This window comes from Rutidosis leptorrhynchoides, chromosome 4 (genome assembly GCF_046630445.1).
Source record: "Rutidosis leptorrhynchoides isolate AG116_Rl617_1_P2 chromosome 4, CSIRO_AGI_Rlap_v1, whole genome shotgun sequence".
NCBI lineage: Eukaryota > Viridiplantae > Streptophyta > Magnoliopsida > Asterales > Asteraceae > Rutidosis > Rutidosis leptorrhynchoides.
Genome location: NC_092336.1, coordinates 19,647,846 through 19,663,407, shown reverse-complemented (window position 1 = coordinate 19,663,407; position 15,562 = coordinate 19,647,846). Strand labels below are relative to the sequence as shown.

Below are 15,562 nucleotides of genomic sequence, written 5' to 3'. Positions count from 1 at the left end.
GGGTGCTTTTCAGAATTTCAGAATGAAAGAACATAATTCTAAGAGATAAATGTTATGTGTATACATATAACTGTTGATGTAGAAACGCTGCGAGATTCGAAATACTGATTGCTGATTCTTGTTAATTGGTATGGCATTTATCGTTACAAAAACGCGGATGAGTATATGATAGGGTTTCAATGAATATAATGATTTTTCTAAAAATCAAATATCAATGAAGTTGTTGGTAAGTTTACTGCGAATGTGGCAGAATATAAAAGGTTCTCCGATAACGATGATGAAAGGCAAACTTATATATCAAGGTTATAATAAGGCTTATTCGGTTGAAAGTCGAAGTTGATTTGTTGGAGCTGTGACAAAATTGGCTACTTTGGAAAGGGATTGCAAAGTGATTTTCGGTAATAACAACGCCAAATGAGCTAGCACAGATACGCGTTAAACGTTTACTCAGGTTCTGAGTGTTTTCAAGTGCATAACTATATGCATCAATCTTTTCTTCCGTAGATGAAGTGCGGTTGGCTCATCCTCTCGATTCAGGTGTTTTCAAGAATCATGAAAGGTTTGAACGCAGATTGTATTTGTCAAGATACAAATGTGGTTTAAGATGAAATCAAGTGGGAAACTTGAAGAATTTGTTTAGTTTCATATGTTATAATCAATATTTTAATCAAATTTTAATTGTCCAATATTGGTAGTCCACAGTTAGCAGTTCACAGTTACTAATTCAATAATTCATATATAGTTTATAATATTTAAATTAATTAATACGTATCGTGACCCGTGTACATGTCTCAAACTCGATCACAACTCAAAGTATATATATTATTGTAGAATCAACCTCAACCCTGTATAGCTAACTCCAGCATTACTACATATAGAGTGTCTATGGTTATTCCAAATAATATATATAGATGTGTCGATATGATATGTCAAAACCTTGTATACGTGTCCCGATATTTAAAGTGCGTAAAATAAATAACAGAAATTAAATGATGATAAATAAAATTGTGAGAATTTAAATTGCGATAAATAAATTGCGATAATTAAATTGCAATAAATAAATTGCGATAAATAAAATGTAATACGGAATTAATCAGTTAGCTAGGAACAATTAGCTAAGATTTTGTTAGCATGGATTCTTAACAAAATTTCTCATAGTTAATTTGTTTGTTTCTAACAAATTTTATTTTGTCAAATGTTTTCTTCATTATGCCACTTGTTGGATTCTGATAGGTCAAAATCCAAATATGAAATTGAATGAAAATGGTTATTCTGTGGTGAACGGATACGTATATCGGTGGATGTAAGTAGGATAGTAAATGACTGTTGAATCGGATTGGAAGAATGTACAGTGTATCTTATTAATGTGAAATCTAAATATTCCTCGGGTATTACCTACCCGTTAAAATATTTTCACCATTAACAGTTTGTACGAAAGAATTTTTAATTACAATCTTTATGAAAATATACTTACATATATATTTTCTTCAGATGTAATATAGATTTAATGAGTTAATATGATATTAATCTCATTTGATTTTTTTTCGGTTAAAACTAGAAAAAATAATCTCTAAAACTTTAGAGATTACTTAATCGTTATGTAGAACGAAGATAAATAATGTAGAACGATTTGTAGAACGATTTGTAGAACGATTCGTAGAACGATGATTAAGTTCGAGGTACAGAATGAGATGTTGAGGCATGTGATGTTGAAACTTGGGTTGTTGGTGGTACTGTTGATGCCGGTGATGCTGCTGAAGCTAGTAAATTTTGCACCATATTCTCCAAATTGATTACTCGAGCGCGAAGTTCGTTGACTTCTTTTATTATTCCGGGATGATTGTCGGTCAGAACGAGCGGATGAATAAAGTAGAGAATTTTAGATAGAATATAATCGTGGTGAGATACTCTAGAAATGAGTGTGAAAATGGTGTTTCGAATGGGTTCGCCGGTAAGTGCTTCAGGTTCATCGCCAAGAGTGTAGGTTGGTGGGTGGAAAGGATCGCCTTCTTCTCGTCTCCATCGGTTAAGTCGACTACGAACTCATCAGATAAATTGGGGATGGCTGATTGGTTGATTCATTCTGGTGACGCTGCTTCCGGAGCTTAGGTGAACATCCATGTCGGAATAGCTGTCGGGTTCCGAATAACTTGAACTAGTGACATGTTCCATTTCGTACGATTGAATAAAGAAATTTTTCGATATGAAATGATTTTCAGATACCAGATGATATTCTAATTACATAGAATATCTATGTATATAGTACTAAAGATTTCGTAGACTACAGAGGAATTTACGGCATATGTCAGGCAGTCTACAGTAACAGATACGCTAAGATATGGATTAGCAGATACGCTAAGATATTGTAACAACCCGACTTCATAAACTCAAAACGCGTACCAAAAAAAAAAATTTAAGGCAGTGCATCTGGACGGCGTCCAGCTCAGAAAGGTGGGACGGCGTCCAACTTTTGGGGACGGCGTCCAGCTCAAGCAACTGGGATGGCGTCCAAGAAATTGGGACAGCGTCCCAATAGCCTTCCAGCTACTGATCACGGGTCCAACTCACACGAGCGGAAAACCCGCTTCCCAACACTTTCAAACGAAAACCTTTTTACCACAAGTCAATATAAGAGAAACTAAGAGATTTTCATCATCAAATCAAGTTTTACATCATCGGGCCCACATCCCCATTTTACGAGTTTCGTTCAAAAATAAAAGTTTCGACCCAATATAAGTTTAAGTTCCAAACGACACTAGAGCATGGTGTTTGGGGTTAAACTACCCAATCTCGGTCGAACTCCAAAAGCTAACACCCAAAAGCATCCCCTAACAAAACAAGCGGGAGATCACTAATCCAATTGAACGCTCTTACCCTTGTCAACGCCCGAGCCTAAAAAAAAGTAAACAACAAGAGGGTAAGCAAAGCTTAGTGAATGCAATAATTATACGAATACATATATAATTATACCTACTTGCATACACTTACACAACCGCAAACATGCTAGCAAACTACATTAGCTTATTGTCGCAATAACAAGCTATAATTCGTCAATACCCCCAAGCTAGCATAACAACCGCATATAAATATAACTCGAATAATATAACATGCTTACAACACAAATAACCATGGTTAACCAATAGTACAAGGGAACGGCGCTCACGAAAACGCCATCGATGTTCGTAACATCCGTTAGGGCACTTAACACCTCGCACCACTAACCCCTAGGGTGGCACCTTAACACCTCGGCACATCACCCCGAGTGGCATCTTAACACCTCGATGCATCACTCATTATTTTACGGAGTGGTGTCTTAACACCTCGACAATACACTCCTAGGTGGCATCTTAACACCTCGATGCTACACCCGAGTGGCATCTTAACACCTCGATGCTACACTCTTCACGTGAAACGTGGTGTCTTAACACCTCGACACTACACCTTTCACGCTACAACAAATAGATACATTATATACATACGCATATAATTATTCCACTCACCTCAAAGTCTTCGTGTGAGATAACCGAACTTGCAACGTCAATGTAACGTACCTATTACATTTTAGCACATAATCAATTCACAACTCAAGTCGGTCAAGTAACTCATTCAACAATCTAGAGTCTTTTGACCCTAAGTGCAATCCCGACCCATTTTGCACCTTTAACCCTAATAATGGTTAACTTCACCAAAAACCCTAACTTTAGCCAATTAAGGTATTAACACACTTTTAACCACAAAGTTAACTCGTTTTCCTACATGCAAGACAACCTAGGTCATCAAAGACCCATTTGACCCTTTCTAGGTCAACACATCCATTTGGGTCACCCACAACCCAAATCACACCCACTAACATTAACTATAAGTGTATTAGTATTTACTTAGGTCTTTAAGACCCATTTACACCATTTACCCTTTCAAAACCCAAGGTTAGTCACCATTTGGGTCTTCATGACCCAAACTTACCCAAAACCCCAAATTACTCACAAATGGGTTTTATGTGCAATACTAACCCAAACCCTAACCCTTAAACACATTAAACTAAGGTAATCAAGTTTAGGGCTTACCACAACAATCAAAACGAAGCTAACGAGGAGATGAACAACTTTAATGCTCGAGCTAAAACCCGAAACAAGCTTCTTCTTCTCCGATTTGAGCTTTCTCACACTTGAATCACACTCTCTCACTAGGATTTAAGTGGATGAAGTTTGGTGGTTAGGAATGGAGTAATGAGGCTCAACCAAACTGATCTAGGGCCTTTAATTCGTCCACCAAGTGAAATTACCAATTTACCCATCTAAGATATTTAAAAGCAAAAAGACATGCCTGCCAGCCATTCTGGACGGCGTCCCAAAATGTTGGACGGCGTCCAGGTCTTCGATCTGGGACGGCGTCCCAAATTGTTGGACGGCGTCCAGGTCTTCGATCTAGGACGGCGTCCCAAATTGTTGGACGGCGTCCAGACCCAAAACAAAACAGGATCTTACAACTCTCCTCCACTTGAACCGGATTGCGACCTCGCAATCCACGCCGCATGACAAGCAGGAAGATAAACCAAGACAAACTCTTCGGGCTCCCAAGTAATCACGGAACCTTTACTTCGCCGCCATTGAACCTTGAAAGTTCTCACCTCTTTATTCCTCAACAATTTCACCTTCTCGTCAAGGATAGCAATCGGTTCCTCGACATATTCTAACTTGTTCTTTAGCTCGATCTCGTCTAAAGGCATCCATGAGGAATCATCCGCAAGACACTTACGGAGGTGGGAAACATGAAATGTATTATGGATCCCCGCAAGCTCTTCGGGTAATTCCAATCGATATGCAACTTCACCAACACGAGCTGAAACTTTGAATGGCCCAATAAACCGAGGAGCTAACTTTCCCAATTTTCGAAGTCGAATAATACCCTTCCATGGCGAAACCTTAAGCATCACCATATTGCCTTCTTGAAATTCGATCGTTCGTCTACGTTTATCGGCATACGACTTTTGCCTATCTTGAGCCTTCTTCAAATGTTCCCGAATCAAATCGATCTTGCTATTTGTCTCTAAAACCAAAAAGGTACTCCCGATCTCTCTTTGACCCACTTCTCCCCAACAAACGGGAGTTCGACACCTGCGCCCATAAAGCATTTCGTAAGGTGGCATCCCGATACTAGTATGATAACTATTATTGTACGAGAATTCCACCAAAGACAAATGCTCATCCCAACTACCACCAAAGTCAATGATGCACGCCCGTAACATATCTTCCAAAGTTTGATTCGTACGTTCGGTTTGACCGTCCGTTTGAGAATGATACGCCGTGCTCAACTTCAATTGCGTGCCCATATCTTCATGAAACTTTTCCCAAAACCGAGATGTAAAACGGGTATCTCGATCCGAAATAATAGATATAGGAACCCCATGTCGCGAGACCACTTCCTTGATAAACAACTTAGCCAAAGTCTCCGACGATATCGCTTCTCTAATGGGAAGAAACAAAGCGCTTTTTGTCAATCGGTCAACTATAACCCAAATCGAATCGAATTGGGTTCTCGCCGTTTTAGGTAACTTTGTAATGAAATCCATGGTAATGTGCTCCCATTTCCATTTCGGAATTTCTAACGGTTGCAATTTACCATACGGCTTTTGGTGTTCGGCTTTTACTTGCAAACACGTGACACATTGCTCAACATACTTCACAACATCACGCTTCATGCCCGGCCACCAATAATCTTTCTTCAAGTCAAGATACATTTTCGTCGCGCCCGGATGAATGGAGTATTTTGACTTATGTGCTTCATCAAGTAGCACTCGTCGGTAATCACCCATCTTAGGCACCCACACCCTTCCTTGAAAAGACAACAAACCATGCGGACCCATAGTAATAAACTCTGATTGGCCCACGATTCGCTCCGTATGCTTGTTGTGAACATAAGCCTCTATTTGAATCTCACCAAGCTTTTCAAGAAAATCGTTGGTAATAATCAAACGTAACGACCCCACTTTTATCGTCGGATGTTGACTCTTTCGACTCAACGCATCCGCGACCACATTCGCCTTACCCGGATGATAAAGTATTTCACAATCGTAGTCTTTCACCACATCCATCCACCTACGTTGGCAATAATTCAAATCTCGTTGATTAAAGAGATGTTTCAAACTCTTATGATCCGAATAAATTGTACACTTGACACCATACAAGTAATGGTGCCAAATTTTCAACGCATGCACAACCGCCGCCAACTCAAGATCATGAGTCGGATACCTCGTTTCATGTTCCTTTAATTGTCGAGAGGCATAAGCGATGACTTTACCTCTTTGCATTAGAACACACCCGAGACCATTTAAGGAAGCATCACAATAAACCACCATGTCTTCAACACCTTCCGGTAACACTAACACCGGAGCTTGACACAACTTCTCTTTTAACAATTGAAAAGCAATTTCTTGCTCGTTCTCCCAAACAAATCTCGCATTCTTCCTTGTCAATTTCGTCAACGAAGAAGCGATCTTAGAAAAATCTTGGATAAACCGACGATAATAACCGGCCAATCCGAGAAAACTTCGGATTTCCGTAGGCGTAGTCGGTCGTCCCCAACTCTTCACCGTCTCGATCTTTCCCGGATCTACTTGAATACCGTTTTCGTTCACAAAATGACCAAGGAATTGAACTTCCCTTAGCCAAAATTCACATTTGGAGAACTTTGCATACAACTTCTCCTTTCGTAGCGTCTTCAATACTTCACGCAAATGACGTTCATGTTCGTTCATACTTTTCGAGTAGACTAGTATGTCGTCAATGAACACTATTACCGACTTGTCCAACATAGGTTGGCACACCCGGTTCATAAGATCCATGAATGCCGCCGGTGCATTCGTAAGACCAAAGGGCATAACTACAAACTCATAATGCCCGTAACGCGTTCGAAAAGCCGTTTTCTCTATGTCTTCCTCACGGACCCGCATTTGGTGATAGCCGGACCGTAGGTCGATCTTAGAGAAATACGTTGCACCTTGAAGTTGATCAAATAAATCGTCAATCCTAGGTAATGGATAACGATTCTTGATCGTCACTTTATTCAACTCACGGTAATCAATGCACATACGCATACTACCATCTTTCTTCTTCACAAATAACACCGAAGCGCCCCATGGCGAAGCACTCGGTCGAATAAAACCCTTCTTGAGCAACTCTTGGGTTTGATTTAACAACTCTTGCATTTCCGTTGGTGCTAAACGATAAGGAGTTTTAGCAATGGGAGTAGCTCCCGGAACCAACTCAATACGAAACTCAACTTGTCTTTCCGCCAGAACACCCGGTAATTCGTCCGGAAAAACGTCTTCGAATTCACTAACAACCGGAATTTCACGAATAGGTGGTGGCTCATTACGAGTATCAACAACATGAGCAAGGAAAGCCATGCCACCACTAACAACAAAACGACGTGCCCGTGCAAAAGTGCATATCGGCACCGGTCTCCTTCGCTTATCACCATGAATAATTAACTCTCCCCCACTTAGGGTCTTCACACGAATAAACTTATCATAGCATGCAATATCGGCTCTATAACGATCGAGCCAATCCATACCAACGACAATATCAAAGTCGCCCAAGGTCATTGGAATAAGATCAATTTTAAAGGTTTCGGCACCAAAAACAACATCACAATTTTCACACACATCAACCACTAGCACCGTCTTGCCGTCCGCTATTTCGACTTCTATCGGACGACTTAACTTAGCTAACGGTCTATTAAGTTTAGGCACAAATTTAGGAGACACAAACGACAAATTTGCACCGCTATCGAAAAGAATCCTTGCCGGATTAGAATTAACCATGTAAGTACCTGAGACAACTTCGTGCGATTGTTTGGCTTCATCATTGGTCATCAAATAGTTGCGACCCCTAGCCGTACTCGCCGCCTTCTCTAACCGTTTCACATTGTCATTTCGCAAATCGGGATACTCCGGCTTCTTATGCACCTCTTTGCCGCAATTAAAACAAGTGACTTTGTTTCCGGAACGTGGTTTCGGACACTCACGAGCCATATGACCCGGTTGCCCACAATTGTAGCACGTATAAGAAAACCCACCGGTAGTGCCCTTCTTTGCACTATTGACACTTTCGGCCCCCCTCTTGCTCTTGCTCTTCTTGCTTGAGGCGTTAGAGTAACTAAAACCTTCAAATTTTCTTTTGGAAAACATGAAATCACTCTTTCTTGGAACCTCCGGCTCAAAACCCCGAGCCAACTCAAACAATTCATCAAAAGTCTTAGCCATACCCCGACTAATCTTCCCCTTGTACTCATCATTCAAAGTACGGTAGAAATCCTTCATGAGCTTATGATCATCACCAACATACTCTAGGCAAAAACGAGTCTTTGCCAAGAATGTAGACTTAAGAGTAACTAAGTCCATTGAACCTTGTTGCAAATGGTGCAACTCGTCCCGGATTCTATCGAGATCGGATGAAGTTCGGTATTCTCTGAAAAATTCTTTCTTGAACTCCTCCCATGTCAAGCCCATACATTGTTCTTCACCATACAAGTTGATTTTATCGTCCCACCACAACTTAGCTTCTTCGCGTAACATGCTAGAGCCATACCTCGCCTTCTTTTCGGGAGGACATTTCGCGGTACGGAAAGCTCCCTCAATATCGGAGATCCAACATGTACTTTTCAAGGGATCTCGCACCCCATTAAACATCAGGGGTTGAGCATCCTTGAAGTTCTTGTAGTGGAAGTCTCGCCTTCCTTCGCCTCCTTCACCGCGAGGATAGATATTCCTAGCGTCAAGGGCCTCTTCGATAGTGGCCTTCATTCGTTCATTAATTAGATCGGTTATTTGCTCATCAACCGAATCTTGAAAGACCTTTCGAACGTCCGCAAGAAAATCCGCTTTCAACTTCTTAAAGACGGCCTCGACCTTGGTTGAGAACTCGGCGTCCTCGCTTGTACTTCCGTTATCATGATCGGGACCGTTTCTCGTCTTCATTCTATAAAACGAATTAGGTTAAACCACAAAACGGAAGGACAGATTACATATATACATACATATACGCCACACTACTCCATCTCACTCAACAATCGTCGTACATTACTTGTTTGACACGATTTGCACCCGTAACAATGGTAGCTAATCATTGTTACGCGAGCACGTCGCATTAACTTGCTAGTACAACGTCCATCTCGCTCGATGCCCGCTAAACATACATAACAAATAGCACATGATTAGTTTACATAAACATATGCACAAACCAATCCCGATCCGACCCAAAGTCCTACAAGTCCCGCATAAACGCGCACCCAAAAAATCTAAGTCTAGGCGCCTATCTCAAGTCACCTAAATCCCTTAGACCATGCTCTGATACCACTTGTAACAACCCGACTTCATAAACTCAAAACACGTACCAAAAAAAAAAATTTAAGGCAGTGCATCTGGACGGCGTCCAGAATCCTGGACGGCATCCAGCTCAGAAAGGTGGGACAGCGTCTAACTTTTGGGGACGGCGTCCAGCTCAAGCAACTGGGACGGCATCCAAGAAATTGGGACGGTGTCCCAATAGCCTTCCAGCTACTGATCACGGGTCCAACTCACACGAGCGGAAAACCCGCTTCCCGGCACTTTCAAACAAAAACCTTTTTACCACAAGTCAATATAAGAGAAACTAAGAGATTTTCATCATCAAATCAAGTTTTACATCATCGGGCCCACATCGCCCATTTTACGAGTTTCGTTCAAAAATAAAAGTTTCGACCCAATATAAGTTTAAGTTCCAAACGACACTAGAGCATGGTGTTTGGGGTTAAACTACTCAATCTCGGTCGAACTCCAAAAGCTAACACCCAAAAGCATCCCCTAACAAAACAAGCGGGAGATCACTAATCCAATTGAACGCTCTTACCCTTGTCAATGCCCGAGCCTAAAAAAAAGTAAACAACGAGAGGGTAAGCAAAGCTTAGTGAATGCAATAATTATACGAATACATATATAATTATACCTACTTGCATACACTTACACAACCACAAATATGCTAGCAAACTACATTAGCTTATTGTCGCAATAACAAGCTATAATTCGTCAATACCCCCAAGCTAGCATAACAACCACATATAAATATAACTCGAATAATATAACATGCTTACAACACAAATAACCATGTTTAACCAATAGTACAAGGGAACGGCGCTCGCGAAAACGCCATCGGTGTTCGTAACATCCGTTAGGGCACTTAACACCTCGCACCACTAACCCCTAGGGTGGCACCTTAACACCTCGACACATCACCCCGAGTGGCATCTTAACACCTCGATGCATCACTCATTATTTTACGGAGTGGTGTCTTAACACCTCGACACTACACTCCTAGGCGGCATCTTAACACCTCGATGCTACACCCGAGTGGCATCTTAACACCTCGATGCTACACTCTTCACGTGAAACGTGGTGTCTTAAAACCTCGACACTACACCTTTCACGCTACAACAAATAGATACATTATATACATACGCATATAATTATTCCACTCACCTCAAAGTCTTCGTGTGAGATAACCGAACTTGCAACGTCAATGTAACGTACCTATTACATTTTAGCACATAATCAATTCACAACTCAAGTCGGTCAAGTAACTCATTCAACAATCTAGAGTCTTTTGATCCTAAGTGCAATCCCGACCCATTTTGCACCTTTAACCCTAATAATGGTTAACTTCACCAAAAACCCTAACTTTAGCCAATTAAGGTATTAACACACTTTTAACCACAAAGTTAACTCGTTTTCCTACATGCAAGACAACCTAGGTCATCAAAGACCCATTTGACCCATTTCTAGGTCAACACACCCATTTGGGTCACCCACAACCCAAATCACACCCACTAACATTAACTATAAGTGTATTAGTATTTACTTAGGTCTTTAAGACCCATTTACACCATTTACCCTTTCAAAACCCTAGGTTAGTCACCATTTGGGTCTTCATGACCCAAACTTACCCAAAACCCCAAAGTACTCACAAATGGGTTTTATGTGCAATACTAACCCAAACCCTAATCCTTAAACACATTAAACTAAGGTAATCAAGTTTAGGGCTTACCACAACAATCAAAACGAAGCTAACGAGGAGATGAACAACTTTAATGCTCGAGCTAAAACCCGAAACAAGCTTCTTCTTCTCCGATTTGAGCTTTCTCACACTTGAATCACACTCTCTCACTAGGATTTAAGTGGATGAAGTTTGGTGGTTAGGAATGGAGTAATGAGGCTCAACCAAACTGATCTAGGGCCTTTAATTCGTCCACCAAGTGAAATTACCAATTTACCCATCTAAGATATTTAAAAGCAAAAAGACATGCCTGCCAGCCATTCTGGACGGCGTCCCAAAATGTTGGATGGCGTCCAGGTCTTCGATCTGGGACGGCGTCCCAAATTGTTGGACGGCGTCCAGGTCTTCGATCTAGGACGGCGTCCCAAATTGTTGGACGGCGTCCAGACCCAAAAGAAAACAGGATCTTACAGATATGAATTTTGTCTATACATTATTCATGCAATTAATACAATAAGATGTGTCTAGACTAAGAATGATAAGTAGGTAATTTCCGACAACAAATGATAAGCAAAACTTTTGACATGCAGACACGGTCGAAGTCCAGACTCACTAATGCATCCTAACAACTATCAGTTAGACACACTAATGCAGACCTGGTTCGCTAAGACCACCGCTCTGATACCAACTCTAATGACCCGTCCTAATCCATCTGGACGAATACATTACATTTGGTTACATCGCGAGGTACTTGACCTCTATATGATACATTTTACAAACATTGCATTCGTTTTTGAAAAGACAATCTTTCATTACATCGAAAGTTGACGGCATGCATACCATTTCATAATATATCCAACTATAATTGACTTAATAATAATCTTGATGAACTCAACGACTCGAATGCAACGTCTTTTGAAATATGTCATGAATAACTCCAAGTAATATCTCTAAAATGAGCAAAGGCACAGCGGAAGATTTCTTTCAAACCTGAGAATAAACATGCTTTCAAGTGTCAACCAAAAGGTTGGTGAGTTCATTAGTTTATCATAATCAATTATTTCCATTATTTTAATAGACCACAAGATTTCATATTTCAATTTCTCATAAACTTAATCTCATATCAGGCATTTCGCAAACTGCATAGAGATAAAAATCATTCATACGGTGAACACCTAGTAACCAACCTTAACAAGATCCATATAGAATATCCCCATCATTCCGGGACACCCATCGGACATGATAAACTCGAAGTACTAAAGCATTCCAAATTCCAGAATGGGGGTTGTTAGTTTCCGTAGATCTACCTTTAGGATTCGCGTCAATTAGGGGTGCACTAATTCTCAAAATTAGTGATGTTCCCTAATTCTTAGATTACCAGGCAAAAAAAGGGCATATTCGGTTTAATAATCCAGCCATAGAATGTAGTTTCGATTACTTGTGTCTATTTCGTAAAACATTTATAAAAGCAGCGCATGTATTCTCAGTCCCAAAAATATATATTGCAAAAGCATTTAAAAAGGGAGCAAATGAAACTCACTATACTGTATTTTGTAGTAAAAATATATATGATGACATTGAACAATGCAGGGTTGGCCTCGGATTCACGAACCTATATCATTTGTATATATATATTAAAACATACAATCGTAACTGAACCAACTTATTTATTATATCCTTAATTTATATCTTATGTATATTTAATTTGTGTATATATTCAAAATGGTTAATATTTATATAGTTATATTAATATATCTATATTTATATACATACTTGTTTAATGTTATATTTAAAAATCAATAGTTTGTTATTTGCAAGTATTTATATAATTAATCTTAGTAGGTTTGATATATATAGTTATGTGAAATTTTAATATAAGTATATTTTATGTACAAAATATTTATCTGCTTAAAAATGATAGTTTTGATATTAGTGATTTACCAATAATAATAATAATAATAATAATAATAATAATAATAATAATAATAATAATAATAATAATAATAATAACTTTGTTAAAAATGATAATATTAATAATAATAATATTGACATTGTTAATAATAATACTAATAGTTACAAAAGTGTTACTAATACTAATATTAATGAGAGAAAAAAATGATAACTTGTATTATTTTTATAATAATGTTAATAATAATGATCCCAATCATAATATTAATAATAATACAACTCTTAGTGATAATAATTTTCATACTTGTATTTATAATCATAATAACTAAAAATTTTATCATAATACTTATATTAGTAGTAATAATAGTATTAATAATTATGATACTCGTAGTATTAACATTAATTAATAATGATAATCATAATCTTAAAAATGATAATAATACTAAAAATAATAATAATTATATAAATAATATTTATACTAATACTAATGATAATAATAATAATAATAACAATAATATTCCTAATACTTAATAAAAATAATGTTGATAATAATAACAATAATACTAATACTTAATAATAATAACAATAATAATAATGATGATTTTTAGAAAAAAGAAACTACCTCAAGAAGTGTTTAAAAAAATACTTGTCACCAGCAAGAATCGAACCCAGGACCTCTCAAATACCATACACACACCCTAACCGTCCATCCCAATTTGTTTTTCTGATTTATACCACAAACAAAACAATATAACCCACGTATAAACTGTTTCTCCTTCTTCACACCATTCACCAATCAGTGGACAATCGAACTCAGGATTTAATTAATTTAAGTTTGAATTATTTTATAAACTTGAAACATAAACAACCTGTGATGATTGGTTGAATTAACAGAGACAAAAACAAATTAAAATAACAGAATCAGACTCCAAAAAAATACTTTTAAGAACTCAAACTTTGATTATGAGTTCTAGATCGTTTTAGACTTTGAGTCCTACATGAAATATTTTCTAAATCCTCCCAGGAAACTTTTCAAACCATCAATCGATCCAAAGACTTCAAAACGAATTCGAATTTGGCTCAAGAATATTTGTTGACTTTTTGAAACATAAACTTTGACTTCGAATTTGAAGCTCGATAAATGGAATTGGATCTTGAAACTTTACAGGAAGATTAAACACATGATTTCTAACCTATCTGCATTTATACATTTTGAAAAATGATATGATTTCGAGCCTTTTAAATTTTGAAGTAAGAACAGAGCACGTATGGGTGTTCTTCACCCCTTTTTTTTTTAATTCGCCATAAAAGGTTAGAAAATTTTGATGTTTGAAATTGAGGATATAAATTTGATTAAATGTGGAAGTATTCTGTGAAATTCCATTATTTATCTCAATTTGTGTCGACGGCTAGCCAATTTAAAACAGAAATATAAAATAAATAAAAAAAATAAAGCTTGAAATCGATGTCTAACAGAAAGTTGGATTCTTCTTGTGATTGATTCATGATTGGTACAAGCTTAGAGACAGAAACAAAACCCAAATATAGTAAGATAACGATATTAAACAAATTTTGGACTCTCTTTATATAATACAGTAATTTAATTAATTTAATTTAGTTAATAATTATGTTATTATTATAAATGTATGAATTTATATAATATACCTGTATATATATATCAGGATATATATATATATATATATATATATATATATATATATATATATATATATATATATATATATATATATATATATATATATATATATATATATATATATATATATATATTTACTTTTATATATCTGTTTATATATTTTTATATATATATATGTATTTATATATGTATATATATATTAAATTCTTTAATTCTTGATAAGTATAAATATATTAATAGAGTAATTAGTAATAATAATTGATAAATAATATTATTACTAAAAAATTGATAATTTTAAATAATTTAATTATTAATAACAATTTTTTAAAAATGATAATATAATCTTATTAGTTATAATAATATTTATATAAATTTTAATATCTATAAAAGTAATGATAATAATATTAATATAACAATTATTTCTAATCTTGCACTTAAATGTAATATCACTATATAATATGTATTATATCTTAATGAGTACTAAATTTTTTACATATCTATAAATCATAATAACTAACATAAAAATTTTACCACTAATTATAATACTAATGTTATTAACAGTGATAATAATATTAATAATAAAGTAACAAATCAAATGTATCAACTTTCATATAATATTATTAATAATACTGATATTAATATTAATATAACAACTATGTTTTAACTTTGTATTATATATTATTAATAATGTAATATTTAATAATCCTATATAATATGATAACCTTTGTTGAATATTTATTGTTTATAAATTCTATATATATTAACTCATAAGGGTATATGTAAGTATTCGTTATTAACTAAGAAAACTTAAAACGTGTATTTCTAAATAAAGTAATCAAAGTTTATATATTTCAAAATACTATATATAGAATTTCATTTTTTTATTTCAAATTTTTTTTATTTTATATAATAAATTATCTTGCATCATTAATTCTATCAACTAAATTATATGCTATGGTTTCAAGTTATA

At 36.4% G+C, this 15,562-nt stretch overlaps 1 long non-coding RNA gene across 1 annotated transcript; it reads right to left on the bottom strand.

Annotated features, from left to right (window-relative positions):
- Window positions 1-2,718: 2,718 nt before the first annotated feature.
- LOC139839684 (uncharacterized) lies at window positions 2,719-4,260 on the bottom strand. Its single transcript, XR_011757026.1, has 3 exons — window positions 4,065-4,260; window positions 3,501-3,551; window positions 2,719-2,892 (listed from the first exon to the last, which is right to left on the bottom strand). It is a non-coding gene; the product is annotated as an uncharacterized lncRNA (long non-coding RNA).
- Window positions 4,261-15,562: the final 11,302 nt, after the last annotated feature.